We start from the raw sequence: 27,800 nt of genomic DNA, 5'->3' as shown, positions 1-27,800 counted from the left end.
GTGGTTGTTGTGTTTGGTGTAGTGTTTAGTGCTGTGTAGTAGTTAGGTGGTGGATTTAGAATATGGCCAACTTTAACCTGAAGTTTTTCTGGATAACCCAACGTGGGAGGGTTTTGAGAATTGTAGGAGAGTGAATTTAGAGACTTTGGCAGACCATTTCGATATCTCCGTGCCTAGGGGTTTTGTTAAGGCGGAGGTAAAGGCATTGGTATTAGCGGCACTGATGGAAAAGCAGGTGTTGGTTTTGCCTCGGCCTACGGTTGGAGAGGTGGTGGATGCTCTGGGTACCCCGACTAGGCCCGACGATGAGGTCGAGTATAAATCCCCGGACACCTTGCCTCGATTTGACCCTCTTTCTCCTATGCCTACGGCTGTACATTTGCAGATGGAGGCAGAAGAGCGAGCACAAATCCGAAAGGATGAGCTACATCTCAAGTTGGAGATGCGCCGACTGGAGTTGGAAGCAGAAAAGGACCTTAAGATAAGGCAGATGGACTTCGAAATGCGCAAATTGGAATTAGAGGCGGAGATGGCGAGGCTGGCCGCTGTCCCTGCCATTTCCAATAGTGTGTTTTCCACCCCAGGATCTGCCTCTACCTTTGACATTAGCCGGCATATTGCTTTAGTTCCACAATTCCGTGAGTCTGAGGTTGACTCTTACTTTTGTGCATTCGAACGCATAGCAGTGGCTTTGAATTGGCCTAGGGACGTGTGGCCGCTTCTACTCCAATGTAAATTGTCCGGTAAAGCGCAGGAGGTATTGGGTACTCTTTCTCTCGCTGATAGTCTTAATTATGACATAGTTAAGGCTACTGTGCTCCGTGGGTATGAGCTTGTGCCAGAGGCTTATAGACAAAAGTTTAGAAAGCACTCCAAATCCTCTATAAAAACTTTTGTTGAATTCGCTAGAGAGAAGGAGTCTCTCTTTGACAAATGGTGCTCAGCGAGTAAAATCAATGACTTTGAAGGTCTTCGTGAATTAATGTTATTGGAAGAATTTAAAAACAGCCTCCCAGAGCGGTTGGTTGTATACATTAATGAACAGAAAGTGTTAAAGTTATCTGACGCCGCGGTGCTTGCAGATGAATTTGTGTTAACACATAAAACGGTGTTTCCCACACACCGTAGTGAGACTAGACCGGTTGTATCCTCTTCTGTCTACTATTCACCCCGTTACTCAGGAAGTACACGGCTGAATCAAAAGGAGGAACGCGCATGTTTTTACTGTCATAAAGTAGGACACGTAATTTCAGAATGTATGTCTCTAAAACACAAGTCACCAGCTTCAACCCCTAAACTCCATAAAAGTGTGGGTTTGATTAAAGTAACCAATAAGAGCTCTGTAAAGGAGAGTCCTGAAGTTGTACTAAGTCGTCCTGATCAATCATACGACCCGTTCATATTTAAAGGCTTTGTTTCCCTGACAGGTGATTCTGGAGACCAAAAGCCAGTTTTGATATTGAGAGATACTGGTGCGGCTCAGTCTGTAATTCTCTCGAGTGTTCTGCCTTGGTCAGAAGAGTCTTATTGTGGCTCTAGTGTATTATTGAGGGGGATCGAAATGGGTTGTGTGCCTGTTCCGTTACATACTGTCCATTTGACTTCTGATCTAGTGAGTGGATATTTCAGAATCGGTGTACAGTCCGAGCTTCCCGTACATGGGGTTGACCTAATCATGGGTAACGATCTAGCAGGAGGCAAAGTTGTGCCTGTGTTAGAAGTACTAGACAAGCCTGATGCTCAGTTAAGTGCTGATGTTTTGGGAACTACGTTTCCCGACGCATTTCCAGCGTGTGCCATTACGCGGGCGCAGTCACGTCGCTTAGGTACCATGGTAGACTTAGCTGACTCTGTGCTTGCACCTATGTTGAATGGGGAAGATATTCAGTGTTCTACTCCTGTGTTCCCAGTGAGTTCTGATCATGATGATGGAAATAAAGACAAGACAATGGCTTCCTCGGTGGACTGTTTAAGGTTGCCAGTTACTCGGGAGGAGCTAATAGCTGCCCAGATAGAGGATGTGGGCTTGGCCAAATGTTTTTCCTCCATGTTACCTTTGAGTGACAAAAACAGGAAAGGTGTGACGTATTTCTTTGAAAAGGGGCTTCTGATGAGAAAATGGACTCCCCGTGCTGACCTAGAAAATGATTGGAGTTCCGTTAGCCAGATTGTAGTTCCTGCCCCGTTTCAGACAAAGGTGTTGTCCCTAGCTCATGATATTCCCTGGTCTGGTCATCTAGGGGTGACTAAAACCTACGACCGACTCCTCCGTCATTTCTTCTGGCCGGGAATGAAACGGGATGTGGCTCGCTATTGCCGTACATGTAGTACTTGCCAGGTGGTGGGGAAGCCTAACCAGGTAATTTCCCCGGCTCCTCTCTGCCCTATTCCGGTCATGGGAGAGCCGTTTGAGAAGGTAATCATTGATTGTGTTGGTCCCTTACCCAGGACTAAGTCGGGTAATCAATTCTTGTTAACAATAATGTGCACTGCTACAAGGTACCCAGAGGCGATTCCTATGCGTAAAATCACAAGTAAGGCAATTGTGAAGGCGCTGATTAAGTATTTCTCTACCTTTGGATTTCCAAAAATTGTACAGACAGATCAAGGCACAAATTTTACATCAAAATTGTTTGGAAGTGTGTTGAAGTCCTTGTCAGTGTCCCATCAGATGTCTAGCGCTTATCACCCGGAGAGTCAGGGCGCGCTGGAACGTTGGCATCAGACGCTAAAAGCTATGTTGCGTAAATACTGTATGGACACAGGAAAAGATTGGGATGAGGGGGTGCCCTACGTGCTGTTTGCTATTCGGGAGACCGTACAGGAGTCTCTTGGGTTTAGCCCAGCTGAGCTAATCTTTGGTCATACCGTGAGAGGGCCTCTCAAGGTACTGAAAGAACAACTTATGGCTGATGATTCAGTTGGGTCCTCTACTAATGTACTAGACTATGTTAGTCAAGTCCGGGAGCGGTTGCATGACGCCTGTGCTGTAGCCAGAGAAAATCTGTCTTCCACACAAAAGAAAATGAAACGTCATTTTGATGTTAAATCTGTGTTTCGTTCTTTTCAACCAGGTGACCAAGTCTTGGTGTTGTTGCCGGTACCCGGCTCGTGTCTCTCTTCCAGTTTCTCTGGCCCATATGTAGTGGACCGAAAACTCAGTGATACTGATTATGTTATCAAAACGCCAGACCGTAGACGACCATTTAGGGTATGTCACATTAACATGATTAAAGCCTATCTTGTTAGAGGTGGTACCGAGTCTCCCATTACCAGTGAAAAACCTGTTGTATCCTCTGTTGCTTCTGTGAGCCTGGTTACTCACCCAGGAGTCAGCCTAAATGATGAGGACGGTTTGGTGATGCGGAATACTCCTGAGCAGTGTGCTCGTTTGTGTAATTCTGAGATGGTGGCGTCTCTCCCAACCCAGTTGTTGCATTTGAATGATCAGCAGAGATCTGATATTGAGTTACTAATCACTGATTTTCCAAGTCTCTTTCAGGATGTTCCCAGTCGTACCAATGTGTTGAAACATGATATAAATGTAGGTGATGCTGCTCCAATCAAACAGCACCCTTATCGTGTGAATTCAATCAAGAGAGGAGTGATGAAGAAAGAGGTAACTTATTTACTGGAAAATGAGATGGCAATCCCCAGTGGCAGTCCTTGGAGTTCCCCCTGTCTGCTGATTCCAAAGCCTGACGGGACTCAAAGATTTTGCACTGACTACAGGAAAGTGAATAATGTTACTATACCTGACTCATTCCCTTTACCTCGCATGGATGACTGTATAGACACCATTGGATCGGCTGCGTATGTTACTAAGCTTGACTTGTTAAAAGGTTATTGGCAGGTGCCTTTAACCCTTCGTGCCTCTGAGGTGTCTGCTTTTGTAACTCCTGACAGTTTCTGTCAGTACACAGTGATGGCTTTTGGAATGAGGAATGCTACAGCCACGTTTCAACGTTTGGTAAATATTGTGTTGGCTGATGTTCCTGATTGTACTGCATATCTGGATGACCTGGTTGTTCATTCGACTACCTGGCTTGATCACCTGAGCACATTGAGGGCTGTGTTTGCACGCTTGGCCAACGCTTCTTTGACCCTTAACTTAGCCAAATGTGAGTTTGGAAAGGCAACTGTTACATATTTGGGTAAAGAGGTAGGTCGGGGTCAGGTGCGTACCGTAGCAGCTAAGGTGGATGCTATCACCCGGTTTCCTGCCCCTGCCACTCGCCGAGAATTACGCAGATTTTTAGGCATGACGGGTTATTATCGTACATTTTGTAGGAATTTCTCAACAGTTGTAGCCCCACTGACTAGGTTACTCAGTCCTTCAGTATCCTTTGAGTGGACCGCTGAGTGTCAATCTGCTTTTGACTCTGTAAAAGCACTATTGTGTACTTCTCCTGTTCTTTCTGCCCCTGATTTCCAGAAACCATTTAAGTTGGAGGTGGATGCCAGTTCAGTGGGTGCAGGTGCTGTACTATTACAGGAACACGATGGTCTAGATCACCCAGTTTGCTACTTCTCTCGAAAATTCAACAGCTGTCAGTCAAGGTATTCCACTATCGAACAGGAGACCCTGGCGCTGTTATTTGCCCTACAATTTTTGAAGTTTATGTTGGCTCCAGTGTGTTGCCTGTTGTGGTATACACAGACCACAACCCTTTAACTTTCTTGAGCCGCATGTATAACCACAACCAACGTCTTATGCGTTGGGCGTTGGTTATACAGGGTTATAATTTACAAATTCAGCACATAAAGGGTTCGGAAAACATCGTTGCGGATGCCTTGTCCCGTGCCTAGTAAAAAAAAAAAAAAAAATACTAATAGCACCAGGCATTGATAACTTCGCTGTTGTAAAAAAATATATATATGTATGTAAGGGTTTTATCATAAACCCAGGGGTTTACTCTTTTTGGGGGGGCGTGTTACGTGTTACGTTTTTCTTGTTCCCCATTTTTCCCCTGCTAGTGTGTTTGTCTTGGGCATTACAGGTGTACCGAGTTGCGGCTAACGATGGTGGGCGTGGCTGTAGCTGATTACAGAGAGGATATCTGTTTGCCGTGTGAGAAGAGAAGAGAGGAGGGGGAGAGAGAGAGGACACTTGTTTTTTTGTTTGATTATTTGTGTTAATTTCCTTGTGTTTCAGCCTGTCCTCCTGAGGCGCTCCACCCTACCTAGGTCCTGGAGAAGGGAAAAGGTAGATCTGCCCATGGGTGTACATTCTCACGTAGATAACCCATTGTTTTATACACTAGGTTAGCCGGGCGGGTGTCACCCTTGTATTTTTCTTGGAACCAGGTAGGACAGTGGGTTAGGGTTTAGAATGTGTTAGGAAGGATTAGGTGTGTAGAAGAGGAGGGACCTTTTGTTTATTTTCATTACTTGGACCCCGAACCCAAACATTTCCCTTCTCTTACCTTCCCTTGTTGTGGTTGTTTTGTTTCTTATTAATTATTTATGGGTGTGTTATATTGTTTATTTAACTAATTCACTAAACATCCCCTGAGGGTTAAAATTGAGTTCTGGTTGTGGTCTGATTTATTTATCGCTCATTGCACCCCACATTTCTTCCCTTTTCATCTGTATTACCTGGTGTGTTTAGGCCCAGGCATTTACGTCTCCTCCTCAGACGAGCTACACCCGAGGGGAGAACGTAAGAAAGATGCTCAAACCAGCACGTGTATCTGTAGTGGGTGTGCTTCAACTCTAAAATGCACTAGACTGTGTAAGACAAAATCCACAAAGAAAAGACAATATGACATATGTGGTCCCAATGTCAAAATAGTGACGGCAGGGCTAGTTCAAACTGCTGTAGAATGGTTCTCCTCACAGGTGAGTGAATCAGCCCATGCTTGGCGAACAGCACTTGATTGATATCTCAAATCAAATTTTATTGGTCACATACACATGGTTAGCAGATGTTATTGCAAGTGTAGCGAAATGCTTGTGCTTCTAGTTCCGACAGTGCAGCAATATCAACAAGTAATCTAACAATTCCACAACTACCTAATATACACATACAGCTAAGTAAAGGATAGAATAAGAATATGTACATATAAATATATGGATGAGCAATGACTGAGCGGAATAGGCAAGATGCAATAGATGGTATAAAATACAGTATATACACATGAGATGAGTAATGCAAGATATGTAAACATCATTAAAAAGTGGCATTAATTAATAGTGACTAGTGATACATTTGTTAGAGTGGCCAATGATTTCAAGTCTATATGTATGCAGCAAACTCTGTTAGTGACTGTTTAACAGTCTGACGGCCTTGAGGTAGAAGCTATTTTTCAGTCTCTCGGTCCCAGCTTTGATGCACCTGTACTGACCTCGCCTTCTGGATGGTAGCGGGGTGAACAGGCAGTGGCTCGGGTGGTTGTTGTCCTTCATGATCTTTTTGGCCTTCCTGTGACATCGGGTGATGTAGGTGTCCTGGAGGACAGGCAGTTTGCCCCGGTGATGCGTTGTGCAGACCGCACCACCATCTGGAGAACCCTGCAGTTGTGGGCGGTGCCGTTGCCGTACCAGGCGGTGATACAGCCCGAAAGGATGCTCTCAATTGTGCATCTGTAAAAGTATGTGAGGGTTTTAGGTGAGAAGCCAAATTTCTTCAGCCTCCTGAGGTTGAAGTGGCACTGTTGCGCCTTCTTCACAACACTGTCTGTGTGGGTGGACCATTTGCTGTTTCCTGAAGTCCAGGTTGTTTTCCTGACACCACACTCCGAGTGCCCTCACCTCCTCCCTATAGGCTGTCTCGTCATTGTTGGTGATCAAGCCTACTATTGTGTCGTCTGCAAACTTGATAATCGAGTTGGAGGCGTGCATGGCCACGCAGTCATGGGTGAACAGGGAGTACAGGAGGGGGCTGAGCACGCACACTTGTGGGGCCCCAGTGTTGAGGATCAGTGAAGTGGAGATGTTTCCTACCTTCACCACCTGGGGGCGGCCCTTCAGGAGGTCCAGGACCCAATCGCACAGGGCGGGGTTGGGACCCAGGGCCTCAAGCTTAATGATGAGCTTGGAGGGTACTATGGTGTTGAATGCTGAGCTGTAGTCAATGAACAGCATTCTTACATAGGTATTCCTCTTGTCCAGATGGGATTGGGCAGTGTGCAGTGTGATGGCGATTGCATCGTCTGTGGACCTTTTGGGGCGGTATGCAAATTGCAGTGGGTCTAGGCTGACAGGAAAGGTGGAGGTGATATGATCCTTGACTAGTCTCTCAAAGCACTTCATGATGACAGAAGTGAGTACTATGGGGCGATAGTCATTCAGTTCAGTTACCTTTGCCTTCTTGGGTACAGGAACAATGGTGGCCATCTTGAAGCATGTGGGGATAGCAGACTGGGATTGGGAGAGTTTGAATATGTCCGGAAACACACCACCCAGCTGGTCTGCGCATGCTCTGAGGACGCGGCTAGGGATGCCGTCTGGGTCAGCAGCCTTGCGAGGGTTGACACGTTTAAATGTCTCACTCTTGTCCACGGAGAAGGAGAGCCCACAGTCCTTGCTAGCGGGCCACGTCGGTGGCACTGTGTTAACCTCAAAGCGGGCAAAGAAGGTGTTTAGTTTGTCTGGAAGCAAGACGTCGGTGTCCGACATCTTGCTGGTTGTAGTGCTGGTTAAGTTGACGTCACTCTGCTATCCAATAGTTCTTCCCGGCTGTATGTAATAACACAAGATTTTCTGGGCTAACAATGTAAGAAATAATCCATTTAAAATATTTTTATTTTTTTAAAGGACTAGAAGCCGAGGCGACCCTCTCTGTCGGCGCCATCTTGCATCTTTCTATATTCTGGGAGCAGGACACAGGAGAGCTGAATAGATCATGTGAGACAAAAGTGAGACAATAATTAATAAAATAAAGGAGTTTGAGCTAGAAAATGAACATCCTCACAGTCTGAGGCCACCTGTTCTGCAATCATCCTACTCCAACTATTGACAGGTGTCGTCTCTTTGGCTATGTCGTATTAAGTGGTATGACATGCTATTCTATAAAATCCTTTCTCTGTAATTAATATTACCTGATTGAGCTAATCATTTAAATGTAATTAACTAGAAAGTCGGGGCACCACGAAAGAGTGTTTATACAGCTGTTATCTTCCGAATAAACTCTTAAAGACCTAGTAATATTTTACATCAATATTAATCGTCACCTTATTTCAGTCTTATCTGAAAGTTGTAAATTCTTGGTTATCTTCACGAACCCTGGCTAACAAGTTGAATCAGCAATACAAAATTGGGTTTAATTATTTATTTACTAAATACCTAACTAATCACACAGAATTACATATACACAGAATGCAAATTATGTCATACAGAAAACGTCCCTGGTGGACGGAACCTGTATGATGGCTTGTTACATAAAGAGAGGGGGTTGGGCTTGAATGAAAGAGCGGGAAGACTGAGGAACAAAGGGAGAAGCTGTGCTATCGTAAATACAGTATCTTATGCATTCTAAATTACCGCCCATTTGGAAAAGGAAAATGCAATAAATATTTACTCTGAGCTGCGCTTCGGTAGGTTGGTCGTAGATGCTGGCCGTGTTGGCCAACAGAGATCTTCCTGTCCTCGGAAGAATGTCTCTGGTGGTAAATTGGATACGTTGTATCTTCGTTGTGTGTTAGACTGGGTACGTCGTCCGTCCTTTCCTAGCCCACGTTTACAGCTGCTGTTGCTAACTCAACGGCTAGGATGTCTCACTTCTTTAGTGAATAAGAGTTCAAAGTTCATACCATTCAAACCAAAGCTCACGCTGAGGTTGGCTTAGTTCTGTAGTTGACATGTTAGTCCTTTTTAACGTATGGACCATCGTCCTATCGTCCTCAGAACAGAAGGTTACATTTTTGTCAAGGGCTTATATAGTGGAGGGAGAGAAGGGTGTGTTTCATAGTTTATAACCCATGTCTCTTCACAGGGGCGGGCCACTGATTGAGCAGGGCTCTAACCTTATGAAAACCCAATTCTCTCATTTGGAAGCTAAAATTACATTTAATCTTTTCACAAATAGCTTCATATTCAAACATTTAAATTGCACAACAATTCCATGTGAATCTGATAACTAGAATGTGTAGACTTTCCCAGATACCGTGTATGTCGTCCTGTCATCAGTCATAATGTCTCAGGTGACAACCGAACTGACATCCATACTCATTAAGTACCAACGCATATTTTCAACTGGTTCTATTACCGAAATATGGTTCCTTTCCCCCCACTTGTTTGATGTTCCCAGACTCTCTATGTTTAACAAAGGCTATTCAATAGTCCTTCAGTAGAGTCAGAGAGAGAGGGAAGGGAGAAAGGTATTTATGGGGGGGGGGGGGGTCATAAACCTTACCCACATGCCAACGTCATGACACAGGGATAATGTGCCATTTCTTATTTGTCAGTATGAATTACATTTGTGGGTCCTGCCTTGATGGCTGTATTAGATTTACAATGCTTGTCCTATAGATTTTATAGTATTAAATTATTACTGATAGCTAAAACGCTCCTTGTCCCAGAATGACATGCTAGCTAGTGATTAAGCTATGTGCTCTGGACTGGGAGTCCTCCCCCAGGAATATTTTACTTTTTTAACGCTAATTTCTTGCAATTCTACGTATTTTGACATTTCTTAAGCCTATGACCAGGGTGACTTTCTTTTTTTACCACAGGTTAGATGTATTCAGGATGCTTTGAACAATAAATGAACACGCACAATTCAATTACTTTGTTACTTTGAGATTTGGGGGGGATGAAATTTAAAGTGTCCTAAAATCTTAAAACAATTGAATTGGGTGGTTTGACACTTTTATTAAGGCAGTAATTAAATGAGATAGGGAGACAGGCAAATTCTAGAAACAGTGGGATGGTTGGAAGCAGGGATTGATCTCTCTTCTCAGGTGAAAGTTCTATGTGATGTGTTGGGAAGTGTTACCACTACACAGGAATTTTTTTATATTAATGATTGATATAGCAGAGGGTAACCAAATCATAGATGGCAGTCTCCTTGTCCATAGACTGCTTTCAACGTAAGGACACTAACATTTTGTAATTTGGGTGAACTATCTCTTTTAAAAATGGAAGAAAATCCTGCTTGCTCTCCAGGAGGGTTGGCCACGCCTGATCTATGTTTCTTAAGTGCTGGGTGTTTTGGAAATGTTCTTCTTATAACAATAAAGTTTTTCAAAATAACCCAACCTTGAAGAAAAATGGAATGAATATCAGTATTCATGTAGTTTATGCCTACTAGTTGAAGATCCTGGCCATCATCTTACTCTACATAGACAAAATATGATGCGTTTGAGTTGTGAGTCCCCCTAAAAAGTCTAATTATATTTGATTCCTGGAGCATTTCCAATGCTTATTTGTGTGACTAATTCAAAACTGTCGACATACCAAATTTCAAATATGTGATTACAATGGCAAAATTGGGAAGAAGTGGAATAATAAAATAACTGTGGTGAATAACAGTAGTGTTCTTGCTGCCAAGCATAGTAATTACCCTGTATTTTAGACCATTAAGAATGATCATTGTTCCACTGATCAGACTAAATAAAGTAAATAGAGTATAAACTCTCCTGAAGGCAAGATGCCATAAATCTAACCCAACACCTTAACCAAATAATTTTTCTATTTATTGTCCCCCCTCTACAATCAAATGTACACTTCTGGGTTCACAATCTGTTGACAAAATCATTTTAATAGTTACAAATCAGGTCACCCTACCAAACTTCCCTGCTAAAACATACTGTATGTCTGTCTGCTGCCTTTTCGTTGTCACAGCCTCAATGCCAATCAACAAACGAGGGGACTAATGCAAATGTGGATTAAATTGACTTTAGTACATGCTGTCAAAAGGCTGCATTCTACAATAGGGACGGGAGTAACATCAACCTCATTTTGTTGACAGCATTGTGCAATAAACAGCCCTACCGTGCTGCTCTTTTTACAGTTTTATAAACTCAGCAGAGAACATTCTCTCTTACGCCCTCTTCCAAATGGTAGCTATAAATGCAGAGGATGCGCACAGTGTAACAATCTGATGAAGTGTGAATATTTCTGCCACCCACATACAGGAAAACGGTTCCAAACAAATTACATTATTACGTGTTCCACCACCCATGATATTTACATTATTAAAATGTCCATGTGGGCTTTGCTATGTAGGTCAAACCTCTCGTTCTCTCAAACAGAGAATCAGTGAACATTAAAGTTCAATCAGGAGAAACGACAGGGATTATCCAGTCGCAGTACATTCTAATGACCTAAAGCATGACATTTCTACCTTTAGATTTTGTGGCATAGAGAAAGATATCAGACAGGGGATGTGATATTAATAACACTGAGTAAAAGAGAATGTTTCTGGATTTTCACCCTGCAGACATTATTTCCTAAAGGACTTAATGATGAAATGCCTATGTATGTTATGTTGTGAATTTGAACATGAATTATGCCCCTATTTAAGAATACTCTTATGTTTTTCATACGATGTACCCAATGATTAATGAAAACTTGCTCGGTAGGTCTATGTCCTCATCGTGGTTTTACAGACGTGTTTAAAACATCTTATTTAAACACTTTTTGAATATTTATGAAATGCATATTGTTATACTTGGTAGCACTTGTTTTTCCTTTGCCTCCAACCCCTTTCGATGCGTGGAACAGATGTAGGTGGGACTAGGTCTCCATAAGGGTGCTAATTTAAAAAAAATCCCAAAAGCTCTGACGAAGGCCGTGAGGCCTATACGTAAGCTTATTAAAGATCAGTGATACTATCAAGAGCAGTGTGCGGTTTCCTTTTTCCTTCATCTTGTGTCAGTAATTGGACATAGTTCTTAGGGGGGTTAGTTACCCCACGTTACCCTGCTTGTTGCATTTACAATTTATTCTATCATGAACTGATTTGAACCAGTGTAAGGCTGTGGATTGACTGCATTGTTTGAATGGAATGTTGGCATATTGGCAGTTAATAAAATAATGAATATGGAATCTAAAACTGTCTGAATGGTTGCTAAAAAACATACAGTGCAGATGAATTCTTAAAATGAATTCATTATTTTACACTATCACAGCACAGGCAAACCATGGTTGACCAACTCCCTGACCAAAATGGCTGACCTTTATCCCACCAGGTTCATGTCCATTATAGTATTCTAATTCTTAATTCTATGGTGCCGAAGAGGTGGATTTGGTGCATGCACGCTTGGTCAAAAACAATATATACAGTCCTTGCTCACACACGCAATTTCAGTTCTGCCCACAAATTTTCTATGAGATTGAGGTCAGGGCTTTGTGATGGCCACTCCAATACCTTGACTTTGTTGTCCTTTAGCCATTTTGCCACAACTTTGGAAGTATGCTTTGGGTCATTGTCCATTTGGAAGACCCATTTGCGACCAAGCTTTAACTTCCTGACTGATGTCTTGGGATGTTGCTTCAATATATCCACATAATGTGACATCTATTTTGTGAAGTGCACCAGTCCCTCCTGCAGCAAAGCACCCCCATAACATGATGCTGCCACCCCTGTGCTTCACGGTTGGGATGGTGTTCTTCGGCTTGCAAGCCTCCCCCTTTTTTCTCCAAACATAACGATGGTCATTATGGCCAAACAGCTGTTTTTTTTTTTTTCATCAGACCAGAGGACATTTCTCCAAAAAGTACGATCTTTGCCCCCCATGTGCAGTTGCAATCCGTAGTCTGGCTTTTTTATTGCGGTTTTTGAGCAGTGGCTTCTTCCTTGCTGAGCGGCCTTTCAGGTTATGTCGATATAGGACTCGTTTTACTGTGGATATTGATACTTTTGTGCCTGTTTCCTCCAGCATCTTCACAAGGTCGGCAGGTGGTTAGAGCTTTGGACCAGTAACCGGAAGGTTGCAGGATCGAATCCCTGAGCTGACAAGGTAAAAATCTGTCATTCTGCCCCTGAACAAGGCAGGTCATTGAAAATAAGAATTTGTTCTTAACTGACTTGCCGAGTTAAGAAAAATTAAAAACGTCCTTTGCTGTTGTTCTGGGATTGATTTGCACTTTTCGCACCAAAGTACGTTCATCTCTAGGAGACAGAACACGTCTCCTTCCTGAGTGGTGTGACAGCTGCATGTTCCCATGGTGTTTATACTTACGTACTATTGTTTGTACAGATGGACGTGGTACCTTCAGGCTTTTGGAAATTGCTCCCAAGGATAAACCAGACTTGTGGAGGTCTACAATTATTTTTATTTTTTTTCTCTCTGATGTCTTGGCTGATTTCTTTTGATTTTCCCATGATGTCAAGCAAAGAGGCACTGCGTTTGAAGTTAGGCCTTGAAATACATCCACAGGTACACCTCCAATTGACTCAAATGATGTCAATTAGCCTATCAGAAGCTTCTAAAGCCATGACATCATTTTCTGGAATTTTCCAAGCTGTTTAAAGGCACAGTCAACTTAGTGTATGTAAACTTCTAACCCACTGGAATTGTGATACAGTGAATTCTAAGTGAAATAATGTGTATGTAAACAAATGTTGGAAAATTACTTGTGTCATGCACAAAGTAAATGTCCTAACCGAATTGCCAAAACTATAGTTTGTTAGCAAGAAATTTGTGGAGTGGTTGAAAAACGAGTTTTAATGACTCCAACCTAAGTGTATGTAAACTTCCGATTTCAACTGTAGATTCTTTCCAGACAATAATTCTGTTTGATTACTTAGACTATTGAATTTGGCCTTTACTACTACACTGCGTGCACAATTATTAGGCAAATTGTATTCCTCGGGATTCATTTTATTGTTGAACAAACACAATGCTCTCAGTCAATCCAAAATGTTATTGAACCTCAAACCTGAATGTTTAACAAAGGAAAAGTGACTTTTGTCTTCCTCAGGGAAATATATAAGTGTGCACAATTATTAGGCAACTATTAGTGTGGAGAATTATTAGGCAACTAAATTACAAAAATAATTTCTCTCAACTCACTTGTTTATTCTCAATTTTTAGAGTAAGTGTAACAGATAAGTAACACAAAATGACAATTATATAACATTTTTGGCCTTTCAAAAATATTCAGTGACCAATATAGCCACCCTTATTTTCAATAACTGCCATGAGCCTTCCATCCATGGAGTCTGTCACTTTCTTGATCTGTTCACAATCAATTTTTGCTGAAACAGCAACCATAGCCTCCCAAATGCTGTTCAAAAAGGTGTATTGTCTTCCATCACTGTAAATCTCACGTTTGAGAAGGGCCCACAAGTTCTCAATAGGATTTAAGTCAGGTGAGGAAGGGGGCCAGGTCATTATTCAGGCATCTTTGAGGCCCTTGCTGGCTAGCCAAGCAGTGGAGTACTTGGATGCATGTGATGGAGCATTGTCCTGCATAAAGATCATGGCCTTCTAGAATGCTGAGGACTTCTTCCTGTACCACTGTTTGATGAAAGAATCTTCCAGAAACTGGCAGTAGGTTTGGGAGTTGAGTTTCAGTCCAGTTTCAACCCGAAAAGGTCCAACTACCTCATCCTCAATGATAGCAGCCCATACCAGTACCCCTCCTTTACCTTGCTGGCACCTGACTCAAAGTGGTTCCCTGTGTCCATTATTGATCCAGCCACGGACACATCCATTTGGTCCATCAAGAGTCACTTTCATTTCATCTGTCCATAAAACCTTTGAAAAATCTGTCTTCAGGTATTTCTTTGCCCAATCTTGACCCTTCAACTTGTGAATCTTATTCAGTGGTGGTCTTGTTTCAGTCTTCTTGACCTTGGCCATGTCTCTGAGCACTTGACACCTTGTATTTCTGAACACTCCAGGTAGGTTGCAGTTCTGGAATACGGTGGCACTGGAGGATAATGGGTTCCTGGTAGTTTGACGTTTAATTCTTCTCAAGTCTTTTGCAGTTAATTTGCGCCTTTTCTTCCCCATGCGTTTTTTGCGCCCCAGTTGATTTTTCGCAACAAAATGTTTGAATGTCCAGTGGTCACACCTCAATAGTTTAGCTATTTAAAGAGTGTCGCATCCGTCTGAAAGGCATTTTACATTTTCGGCTTTTCAGTGTCAGTTAAATTTATTTTTTGGCCCATTTTACCTGAGGTAATGAGGCTGCCTAATAATTATGCACACCTTGATATAAGGTGTTATTCACTTTCGCCACACTCTCCCTCATTACACAAATACATATCACCTGAAAATGATTAAAACCAATAAGCATTCAAGTTTATATGGTTTGGAGATCGAAAATATGAATAGAAACAATGATAAGATCAGAATACTCACTTGCCTATTAATTGTGCACGCAGTGTATATCCCATAGAAACACATTGACTAACACATTCATAAATGGCAAAAAAAGACAGTAAAAAAATGTATCCTAAAGGAGAAGGTTTTGAAGTGTCTGTCTTTATATCTAGGAGATATAAGAAAGCTCAGGAAAAATTTTTTGGACACATATTTAATCCCATAAAAAATCTGTGGAGGGAGCTGAAGGTTCGAGTTGACAAACGTCAGCCTCGAAACCATAATGACTTGGAGAAGATCTGCAAAGAGGAGTGGGACAAAATCCCTCCTGAGATGTGTGCAAACCTGGTGGCCAACTACAAGAAACATCTGACCTCTGTGATTGCCAACAAGGGTTTTGCCACCAAGTACTAAGTCATGTTTTGCAGAGGGGGTCAAATACTTATTTCCCTCATTAAAATGCTAATCATTTTATAACATTTTTGACATGTGTTTTCCTGGATTTTTTGCTGTTATTCTGTCTCTCACTGGCCAAATAAACCTACCATTAAAATTATAGACTGATTATTTCTTTGTCAGTGAGCAAACGTACAAAATCAACAGGGGATCAAATACTTCTTTCCCTCACTGTAGTTTTGCGAACAGGCGTGCACGCAGTGGATTTGGCTTGATGTAGTTTACAATCAAAGTTACCTGCTGCAGTATATCTCTGAGTTCAGCGATCAGCTCTTTTGCCGCCAGTTTCTCTTGGTGTATCATACAATACGTTCCACAGGGCAGGGAGACACATTCATAACTAGAGTACGGAGGCTTGCTCCCCGTGCCACCATCGACAGAGTCCCATCATTAATATACTGTAGCCACGCAGCACACTGAACATCCCCTGTGCTGTTTCATACAATAATTATATCCTCGTAAATAGCATCCCGCGACATGTAGTGTCCTCCAACATGTACAGTCAGTTTCCATTTGATGGCTATTCTTCGTTTCACAGTGTTATCTGACAGAGGTATTGATGTGAGTTTCTGTGCCTTTGCCTCTCCACACATCGTTTTCACCATATCAATTGAGGCCGGTTAATATCAAAGTCTCTGCAATAGTGTGTGGTTCCATTGCCTGTGCTATAGTGCTATATGATAGGTAACCTTAAATGATGCGTTCTGGGCTCTCTCAGGGTGTTTTCACATATAGTCCTCTTTAACAGAACCGTTCCCAGTCATTTTTAAAGTGAAATCTTTGTATTCACACTGCCCTTGCCTTTGACTGAACTCTTTTGCCAGTTCACTTCACTCATTTTTTTCAGAGTCCTCTTTGCATTCACATTGCTATGTTTAGAAAGGAACCAAGATCTTTTTCCAACATTCACTCAATGCACTCTAGGCTTTTACTAGTGCAGGACAAGCAATTTCATCAGAATGTGTTATCGGACAGGTTGATATGTATCTACTTACATTTTGGAAGCTAATAGATTGCATTTAGTTAAAATATGAGAGATAATAATTGTAATCAGAATATACTATTAACATGTAAATATTATTGGTAACAGATTAAATAACAGAAGAATAACTGCAGATTAAATAATGCTGTAATTGAAAATGAGCACCTAACGATGGCTACTGCTCTTTTAAGAGCAATAATTGATTTTGTATCCTGTTGTGATTTTCACCAAATATGTTGTCTTCTCACACTATTCAAACCCCACAATCGAATAAACAGCTTATAAAGCAACGAGTCAGAGGCTAAGCCTTCTCAGGTCTCTCCTCCACCCGTTATGGGGTCTGAGCCGCCGAAGCCTCCCACCATTAGCTCTGACAAATTAAAAACCCTAGTCATTGGCAACACCATTACCCGCAATATTAGACTTAAAAATAATCATCCACTGTTTACCAGTGGGCAGGGCTACCGACGTTAAGGCTAATCTGAAGATGGTACTGGCTAAGGCAAAAACTGGTGAGTGTAGAGGGTATAGGGATATTGTTATCCACGTTGGCACCAACGATGTTAGGATGAAACAGTCAGAGGTCACCAAGAGCAACCTAGCTTCAGCGTGCAAATTAGCTTGAAAGATGTGTCGGCATCGAGTAATTGTCTCTGGCCCCCTCCCAGTTAGGGGGATTGATGAGCTCTACAGCAGTCTCACAACTCAATCGCTGGTTGAAAACTGTTTTCTGCCCCTCCCAAAAGAAAACTGGCCCTCTTTCTGGGACTCGCCCACAAACAAGACCAAGCCTGGCCTGCTGAGGAGTGACAGAATCCATCCTAGCTGGAGTGGTGCTATCATCTTATCTATCAACATAGACAGGGCTCTAACTCCTCCAGCTCCACAATGAGATAGGGTGCAGCCAGACAGCTTGGTGGAGTCTGCCACTAGCACAATCAGTGTAGTCAGCTCAGCTAACCCCATTGAGACCGTGTCTGTGCCTAGATCTAGGTTGGGCAAAACTAAACATGGCGGTGTTCGCCTTAGCAATCTCACTGGAATAAAGACCTCATCCATTCCTGTCATTATTGAAAGAGATTGTGATATCTCACATCTCAAAATAGGGCTACTTAATGTTAGATCCCTCACTTCCAAGGCAGTTATAGTCAAGGAACTAATCTTAATCATAATCATAATCTTGATGTGATTGGCCTGATTGAAACATGGCTTAATTAAAAAAAAAAAACGCATCCCAACAAGAAACAAATCCTTATCCGACTGACACTCATCATGGGGAAAGGTTATCCCCCCCCCCCAAAAAAATACATCAATCAATCAATGTACTCAGATTAAAATGTCTACTCAGATCCCTACAGACTCTGGGGCCTGAGGCGAAAGCGTATCTTCGCACAGTATTACCTGAAATGTTTTAGCCGTAAAGTCCTGCAGATCCAAAAACCTTTTTGCTACATTCACAATGTCAAGTTTCTTCAATTTCTTGTGAGTTTAACCTGCGCAATAATTGCAACAAAATCCACCTTCTTCATTCTCAGTATTTCAGGATCACTTAACTCAGTGTTTCCAAACTAGGGTTCCTGATATGAAAATGGGGTCATGGGAGAATTTCCAAAAACCTGGAAAAAAAACTATACAGTACCAGTCAAAGGTTTGGACACAAACTTTATTTTGACTCTTTTCTACATTGTAGAATAATAGTGAAGACATCAAAACGATGAAATAACACATATGGAATCATGTAGTAACCAAAAAAGCATTTTATATTTGAGATTCTTCAAAGTAGCAACACTTTGCCTTGATGACAGCTTTGCACACTCTTGGGATTCTCTCAACCAGCTTCATGAGGTCGTCATCTGGAATGCATTTCAATTAACAGGTGTGCTAAGCCAATCAGTCGTGTTGTGACAAGGTAGGGGTGGTATACAGAAGATAGCCCTATTTGGTAAAAGACCAAGTCCATATTATGGCAAGAACAGCTCAAATAACAAAAGAGAAATGACAGTCCATCATTACTTTAAAAACTTCTTCAGGATTGGTGGGTCCCCTGTGGGACGGTTGAGCTAATGTAGGCTAATTCGATTAGCATGAGGTTGTAAGAAACAAGAACATTTCCCAGGACATAGACATATCTGATATTGGCAGAAAGCTTAAATTCTTCTTAATCTAACAGCACTGTCCAATTTACAGTAGCTATTACAGTGACAGAATACCATGCTATTGTTTGAGGAGAGTGCATAGTTTTGAACATGAAAAAGTTATTAATAAACAAATTAGGCACATTTGGGCAGCTTGATACAACATTTTGAACAGAAATGCAATGGTTCGTTGCACATACACTGCTGCCATCTAGTGGACAAAATCTAAATTGCACCTGGGCTGGGATAATATATTATGGCCTTTCTCTTGCATTTCAAAGATGATGGTACAAAAAAAATACAAAAAACGGTTGTTTTTATCTTTATATTATCTTTTACCAGATCTAATATGTTATATTCTCCTACATTCCTTTCACATTTCCACAAACTTCAAAGTGTTTCCTTTCAAATGGTACCAAGAAAATGCATATCCTTGCTTCAGGGCCTGAGCTACAGGCAGTTAGATTTGGGTATGTCATTTTAGGCGAAAATTGAAAAAAAGGGCCCGATCCTTAAACCCATTTGAGGTATGAAAGAAGGTGAAGCACGTGTTGGGAAAAGAGTGACCAAGAGTGGGCTTGTTCTAGTTAATTGTGTTTCTGAAGAGCAGAAATAGGCATTGGGAATCACAAGAATTGCAAATTCCAAAGTGTCATGCTTTGAACTGCAAAGTAGAGCACCTGTTATAGCAGTCATCGTCGGGGTGTCGATGGAAGTTGAGATTGAATACTTCAAGAGAATCCAAGGTGTGGTTGGTGGCCTTCGCCTAAACTGAATGGTGAATAGAAAAAAGGAAGAAAGTCTGTCGGTTCTTTTGTTTTTTGATTAAGAGCACATCCCTTGTGCACATCCCTATGCATGTAAAGTACTTAGTAAGAGCATTTGTCCACTAACCACTACAATGCAAAAACTGTAAAGGATTTGCCCATGTTGCAAATGTTTGCAAACGGATGGAGCATATTGAAGATCGTAGTTAGTATGAATATTTTAATCCAAAACGTCTTGTTTTTTGGGGGATGTTTTACTACCTCGCACATTACGTGACGGCAATACACCTTATAGGTTTTTAGTCTGCCAATAAACCTTAGAGGTTAAAGAAAGATTTGGGAAGGTGGTGGAAACAGCAGTTCTGTTCAAAACTGATGGTGGGTCGGGTGAAGATGAGATTGAGAATGATTGGGCTACAGTCGTGAAAAAGAAAGGAATCAAAAGAAGTAATGGTGATGGAAAGAAAGAAATCCCTAGATTTGTTTATAGTCGGAGTGAGGGTTTTAGATCCTCAGAAACCCACCTTTCTGTATCCCTTTCCCAATATTCATCTTCTCCCGACTTTGCTTTCAGCCTTGTGGCATCCTGACGTAACTTCATCTCATAATCGTCCTGCTCACCTTGGAAACATGTCTTCTCCGGGCGCCGACATTTTGAGAGCATGAGCAGAGGCACAGCCTCTCTCCCTTCTCTCTTTCTCCTCGACGCTCGTCAATCATTACTGTAAAAAAAACAAAAAACGGTCGGCCGTCCTATTAATCTATTTCTCTTATCTAGCCCCGTGTTTCTGCCTACTGTTCTGGAGTGTGAATTCATTACACTTTGTGATATAAAAATGGAAAAGGGAAGGGATGGAGAAAAAGGAAGACAAAACACCCATTCAAAATGTCACCACTATTCCACTGGTCCTACCTGATCCTACACCAGGCCGGCGGCCTGGGAGGATGGGACACTATCGTTCAGCACACCTTGTAACTATTCTGCAGTAAAATCCCGTACACCTAAGTACTTATCTACAGCTGACACCACAACAAATCAATTTTTTTCTGATTTACGTTCCAGTTCTGCGGTACAGTTGAGAACCATTGTAGGAAAAAAAGGTGGGAAACCGACATCATACGAAATATAAAAATAGACACTCCTTCAGTCACATTACCATTCAAATCACATCCCTACACAGACTCAGGGAATTGTGAGGGCGGAACGTCCTTCGACAGGATTTCTTGCAATGCCTCGGCTGTAAACTCCCAAAAAGCGTACTGCTGCACAGTCCTTCAAATGTTCTCTGATATCTTATTTGTTTGTGCTGTGCAGTTTGTGACCATTGAAATAAATGCTACCAAGTCCACCTTTTTCACCTGTAACATCTCAGAATCCCTTGATTACTCAATTCCACTCGCTCCTTCCACTCTTCTCACCGCCTCCAAATAGGAGACACGCTGGACAGCCCTTATTCTCACCACCTCTGTCTCTAAAACTGTGGTGTTGAGTGTTCAAGCTTTACATAAGAAGGGAGAGACTCATCAAAAAACAATCATACGTTGCATTCGGAAAGTATTCAGACCCCTTTATTTTTTCCACATTTTGTTCCGTTACAGTTCCAGCATTTTTTACATTATCTATCTACACACAATACACCATAACAAAAAAGCGAAAAACAGGTTTTAATATTTGTAAGAAAAATGTATTAAAAATAAATAACAGAAATGCCTTATTTACATAAGTATTCAGACCCTTTGCTATGAGACTCGAAATTGAGCTCAGGTTCATCCTGTTTCCAATGATAATCCTTGAGATGTTTCTACAACTTCATTGGAGTCCACCTGTGGTAAATTATATTGTTTGGACATGATTTGGAAAGGCACACACCTGTCTATATAAGGTCCCACAGTAGACAGTGCATGTCAGAGCAAAAACCAAGCCATGAGGTCGAAGGAATTGTCCGTAGAGCTCCCAGACAGGATTGTGTTGAGGCACAGATCTGGGGAAGTGTACCAAAAACATTTCTGCAGCATTGAAGGTCCCCAAGAACACAACGGCATCCATCATTCTTAAATGGAAAAGTTTGTAACCACCAAGACTCTTCCTAGAGCTGGCCGCCCGGCCAAACTGAGCAATCGAGGAGAAGGGCCTTGGTCAGGGAGGGGACCAAGAACCCAAAGGTCACTCTGACAGAGCTCTAGAGTTCCTCTGTGGAGATGGGAGAACCTTCCAGAAGGACAACCATCTCTGTAGCACTCCACCAATCAGGCCTTTATGGTAGAGTGGCCAGACAGAAGCCACTCCTCAGTAAAAGGCACATGACAGCCCACTTGGAGTTTGCCAAAAGGCACCAAAAGACTCTCAGACCATGAGAAACAAAATTATCTGGTCTGATGAAACCAAGATTTAACTCTTTGGCCTGAATGCCAAGCGTCACGTCTGGAGGAAACCTAGCACCATCCCTACGGTGAAGCATGGTGGTGGCAGCATCATGCTGTGGGGATGTTTTTCAGTGGCAGGGACTAGGAGACTAGTTAGGATCGAGGGAAAGATGAACGGAGCAAAGTACAGAGAGGTCCTTGATGAAAACCTCCTCCAGACTGCTCAGGACCTCAGACTGGAGGCGAAGGTTCACCTTCCAACAGGACAACGACCCTAAGCACACAGCCAAGACAACGCAGGAGTGGCTTCGGGACAAGTCTCTGAATGTCCTTGAGTGGCCCAGCCAGAGCCCGGACTTGAACCCGCTCTAATATCTCTGGAGAAACCTGAAAATAGCTGTGCAGAGACGCCCCCATCCAACTTGACAGAGCTTGAGAAGATCTGCAGAGAAGAATGGAAGAAACTCCCCAAATACAGGTGTGCCAAGCCTGTAGCGTCATACCCAAGAAAACTCGAGGCTGTAATCACTGCCAAAGGTGCTTCAACAAAGTACTGAGTAAAGGGTCTGAATACTTATGTAAATGTTGTATTTTTATAAGTTAGCAAAACAATTCTAAACTTGTTTTTGCTTTGTCATTTTGGGGTATTGTGTCTAGATTGATAAGGAATTTAATTTTTTCATCAATTTTAGAATAAGGCTGTAATGTAAGAAAATGTGGAAAACGTCAAAGGGTCTGAACACGTTCCGAAGGCACTTTATGCTTCAGTAAAGTTAGCTTCTTAGCATTCATAGCAATGGTTATCAACTGTACCGCAAAAATGGAAATGTCACGTCCTGACCAGTATAAGGGGTTATTGGTTATTGTAGTTTGGTCAGGACGTGGCAGGGGGTATTTGTTTTATGTGGTTCGGGGTTTAATGGGATATGTATTTATGTAAGAGGGGTGTTTGATTTATGTGTTCCGGGGTTTTTGGGTAATGTTCTTGTTTTGTATTTCTATGGTTTTCTATGTTGTGTATTTCTTTGTGTTGGCCTGGTATGGCTCTCAATCAGGAACAGCTGTACATCGTTGTTGCTGATTGAGAGTCATAGTTAGGTAGCCCTGTTTCACCTGTCTCTTTGTGGGAAGTTGTTGTTTGTGCATTGCTGTGTGTAGCCTGCATTACTGTGCGTTCGTGCGTTTTGTTGTTTTGTGTTTTCAGTGTTCTAAATTAAAAGTTAAAATGAGCACTCAACCCGCTGCGCCTTGGTCCGTTTCATACGACGACCGTTACAGGAACGTAAATCACAGAAAATAGATGTTGTGGTGGCAGCTGCAGAGAACTATTTGGGTATACAAGATTTGACTTCAGGTTGTGTTGAGTGGTGGTGTGCTGTCCTCCCAGGCTGTTGGCATGGTGCAGGAGTAGATTGGGTCAAAGTAGTGGAATGGGGTAGTGGGTTTTTAATCAGTGTAGGTTTAGTTGGAAGGGTGTATTTTTTTAAATAATTATATATTTTTCTTCTCTTTTGCCATTTTGTATCACAAAGTATGATGGTTATATATTTATTTGTATTTATTGCAGAACAAACAGTATACATACAAGAAGTATACAAACAGACAATGATAACATATGCCAGGGGGTACAACAAATTACAGATTATACAAAGACCTTGATTGTTTTAACAGCTTTCTTATTAGAAGAATGTAGAATGGTCTTAATGTACTGCTCGAATTCCTTATAGAAAACACAGAAGAGTGTTTTTTTATTTGTGAATTTACATTTATGAATATTACATTCCCATTAGCACAATTAGATTTATGAGGTAAAATTGTTTTTCTTTTTCCTTATTATAGTTAAGGAAACCGAGCAGCACATTCTCCCATAAAAAACAAATGTCATCAAGAATATTAACAATTATAGAACTATGAATATCTTTCCTTAATTTCTTTACATGTAAACAATGCCAAAATCAATGCAAAACTGTTTCTGGAGGGTCAACACAAAAAGTACTGTAAGGGGTGCGTACTGGTGACAGAGAAGTCAGGCGCAGGAGAGCAAAAAGTGTGTTTACAACGGCGCAGTTTAATAATAAAAACCACCGGAAAACAGAACAATATATAAATGGGTACAAAACCCGTCGCACACCAGACATAACGAGCACAAGCACTTACAATAAACAATTCCGGACAAGGACATGGGGGGGAAACAGAGGGTTAAATACACAACAAGTAATGATGGAATTGAAACCAGGTGTGTGGGAAGACAAGACAAAACAAATGGAAAATGAAAAGTGGATCGATGATGGCTAGAAGACCGGCGATGCCGACCGCTGCCCGAACAAGGAAAGAAACCAACTTCGGCGGAAGTCGTGACAAGTACAGTTAATGTTAATGTCTTTTTTGAGTTTCTCAGGTAATGATTCTCAGGGTAATACTTATGGATCATTCTGAAAGAGATCTCTTTGACCTTGTTAACAAGCAGGTATTTGTGTGGTAATAACCAGACTTTTTTCCAACAGACATTATTGACAAATGTATTCCAGTAAATTGTGACATAAGAAATGGATAGAATATCCTTTTGAAATAAAGCACATATAGATTTGTTGTTCTGAGGAAGCAAGGAGAAACACATTTTTCCTATTGGAAAGTCAACTGGATAAAGAGAGGGTAGGTCAAGAAGATGAGGTCTGGTTACACCTCTAAACAACATGAGAGTTCCAGATGGAATAGCATCAAAGACTATGGCGAACTCTCTAGGTGTAACAGATATATTGTAATGAGATAAAAATTCCTCATAATTGAGTAACAATCCTACTGCATAAAAAAATTGTCTCACCAGCAGGATATGATTATTGAACCAGTTCTTAAAAAATAAAGACTTGATTCTATCAAAAATATCCTTATTGTTCCAAATGAAATACCTATGTGGGGAAGAATTAGGTTTATATACACTATTAACAACCACGCTAAGAATACTTGTCTATGAAAAGCAGATAATTTTGTAGGAATCTTATCAATGTTATAGTTACAAAGTAACATAAAATTGAAGCCACCAAAACAGGAGAAGACATAATGAGGGATGAAATTCCAAATTGAAGCGGGATTCTTTGAATGTTCAGCCCAATTTATCTTTAAAGTATTATTCAAAGTGGGAAAATCAAAAAAATTGAGACCACCATATTCATGCGTTTATAACGACAGATTTCCTAATATAATCTGTACGATTTTTCCAAATGAAGTTGAAAAATATCTGGTCAACCACTTTACCTATTTTGTTGTCAAGATGTAGGGACTGGGCTGCATTAGTAAGTCTGGAGATACCTTCAGCTTTAGAAAGCAATACTTGACCTTTCAAGGACAAATCCCTCTGCAACCAATGGTTCAACTTCTTTTCGTTTTTTTTCAATAATAGGTATGAAATTGAATAAGCATCTTTCCTGTTGATCCTTAGATATGGTAATCCCAAGGTATGTTACTTTTTCCTTGACTGGAATATTGCATATGGAGGGTATCACACAGTCTTTAACAGCAAACAATTCTCAGAAACTCATGTTCCACTGTATCAAAGTCTAAGTTTTATTGTCTTCTATCTTAAAAGATTAGATCAGAATAGTCAATAAGGTCAAACACCAGTTGGACATTATTAAACATACACTACCGTTCAAAAGTTTGGGGTCACTTAGAAATGTCCTTGTTTTTGAAAGAAAATCACATTTTTTGTCCATTAAAATAACATCAAATTGATCAGAAATACAGCGTAGACATTGTTAATGTGGTAAATAACTATCGTAGCTGGAAACGGCAGATTTTTTTATGGAATATCTACATAGGCGTACAGAGGCCCATTATCAGCAACCATCACTCCTGTGTTCCAATAGCACGTTGTGTTAGCTAATCCAAGTTGATCATTTTAAAAGGCTAATTGATCATTAGAAAACCCTTTTGCAATTATGTTAGCACAGCTGGAAACTGTAGTGCTGATTAAAGAAGCAATAAAACTGGCCTTCTTTAGACTAGTTGAGTATCTGGAGCATCAGCATTTGTGGGTTTGATTACAGGCTCAAAATGGCCAGAAACAAAAAACTTTCTTCTGAAACTCATCAGTCTATTCTTGTTCTCAGAAATGAAGGCTATTCCATGCGAGAAATTGCCAAGAAACTGAAGATCTTGTACAACGCTGTGTACTACTCCCTTCACAGAACAGCGCAAACTGGCTCTAACCAGAATAGAAAGAGGAGTGGGAGGCCCCGTTGCACAACTGAGCAAGAGGACAAGTACAATAGAGTGTCTAGTTTGAGAAACAGATGCCTCACAAGTCCTCAACTGGCAGCTTTATTAAATAGTACCTGCAAAACACCAGTCTCAACATCAACAGTGAAGAGGCGACTCCGGGATGCTGGCCTTCTAGGCGGCGTTGCAAAGAAAAAGACATATCTCAGACTGGCCAATAAAAATAAAATATTAAGATGGGTAAAAGAACACAGACACTGGACAGAGGAACTCTGCCTAGAAGGCCAGCATTCCGGAGTCGCATCTTCACTGTTGACGTTGAGACTGGTGTTTTGAGAGACTTTCAACAGGCTTTTGAACAAGAGAGGTGGTCTTTGTAATTACACTTTCTTCTTCAGCTCTCCTCGTCTTGGCAAGAATACTCCCATATTTTCTTAAATATTTTCCAATCTCATATTTAAAATGCTCCCAGTTATTACTGTATGAATGGTCACTTATAGCTTTGTTCCAGAAGTGTGTAATTAAATTGTTTATCTCCCCCTTGACCAACTCATGTTTTAATATAGAGCTATTAAGCTTCCAGTAGGATGCTCTGCCAATGCCATTATCAGAGATAAACAGTTTAAGGTCAATATAAATAGCTCTATGATCAATCAGTGACGGGAGTGGCCAGGATGTTAACAGAAATACTCTGTTTATCAAAACATTTAGACACCAGCCAAAAATCTATGCGTGGTTTTCTGGAGCGTGCCTTATTACTCGAAGTGAAAGACTTGTCATTGGGAAACTTTACTCTCCAAATATCTATAATATCAAACTTTTCCATAACCTGAGAAATATGAAAATCCCCACCTACTACAAGTAAAGCATTAGAGAACTTGGTTAGCCAATGGAGAATATGCTTTTCCAAAGATTCAAGTAACTGATCATTTTCAAGTTTGGAATTGTACCCCTAAATGTTGGTAATAATAATAATGATGTTGTTACAGTTGATAACAAGACAAAGAAAGTGACCAAAGGGGTCACAGTCGGAGAAAATACTTCCATTTAAAGTATTCTCCAGAGCAGGGGCGAAAATCTGATATCAACTTTGGAGGGGACAATTACATGAAATTTTCTCAAGAGCAATTCCTGAGGGGGACACCAAAAGTAGTGCTGTAACACATAGCCTACATTGTAATATGGTAAATGTATATTGAGGAACCAAAGAAATAAGGTGTTTGCCGTACTCCTAACTACCGGTACCCAAAACTACACAACTAATCACAACAGCAATACCATTGCCTTTAACAAATCTTAGTTCAGTCACCAGTTTAAGTTGAGAGTGGGGGTATCCATGGCATTTTCCAATTATGTTCCTATGTTACAAGTAAAAAAAATGGAGAACCTTTCATAATGTTGCCAAACAAAGACTCAACAAACTTACCTGAGACTCCCTGTCTCTGCCAGTCTGTCCCTGCATATCTGTCCCCAACTCTGCTGTCTGTGTGCCATCTGTTGCCTGCTCTGCCTAATGACATCATTGTGAAACATTTCCATTAGAATTTCATTTCTTTCTTATGAACATTTTATCAACTAGTCTTTGAGATATTAGGCTACTAGGGTTCTTACTTTGCGTTTTGGTGTACTGAAAAATACTCTGATGTCTGTCTTTTATTTTTCT

The 27,800-nt window shown here is 41.2% G+C and overlaps 1 long non-coding RNA gene across 1 annotated transcript; it reads right to left on the bottom strand.

The window, feature by feature from the left end:
• Positions 1–19,095: 19,095 nt before the first annotated feature.
• On the bottom strand, positions 19,096–21,070 carry LOC106582682 (uncharacterized). The gene is made up of 3 exons (XR_006761355.1): positions 20,716–21,070; positions 20,083–20,280; positions 19,096–19,562 (listed from the first exon to the last, which is right to left on the bottom strand). It is a non-coding gene; the product is annotated as an uncharacterized lncRNA (long non-coding RNA).
• Positions 21,071–27,800: the final 6,730 nt, after the last annotated feature.

Source organism: Salmo salar, chromosome ssa22 (genome assembly GCF_905237065.1).
Source record: "Salmo salar chromosome ssa22, Ssal_v3.1, whole genome shotgun sequence".
NCBI lineage: Eukaryota > Metazoa > Chordata > Actinopteri > Salmoniformes > Salmonidae > Salmo > Salmo salar.
The sequence above is the reverse complement of the archived record's forward strand: the minus strand, read 5'-3'. Positions and strand labels throughout refer to the sequence as shown.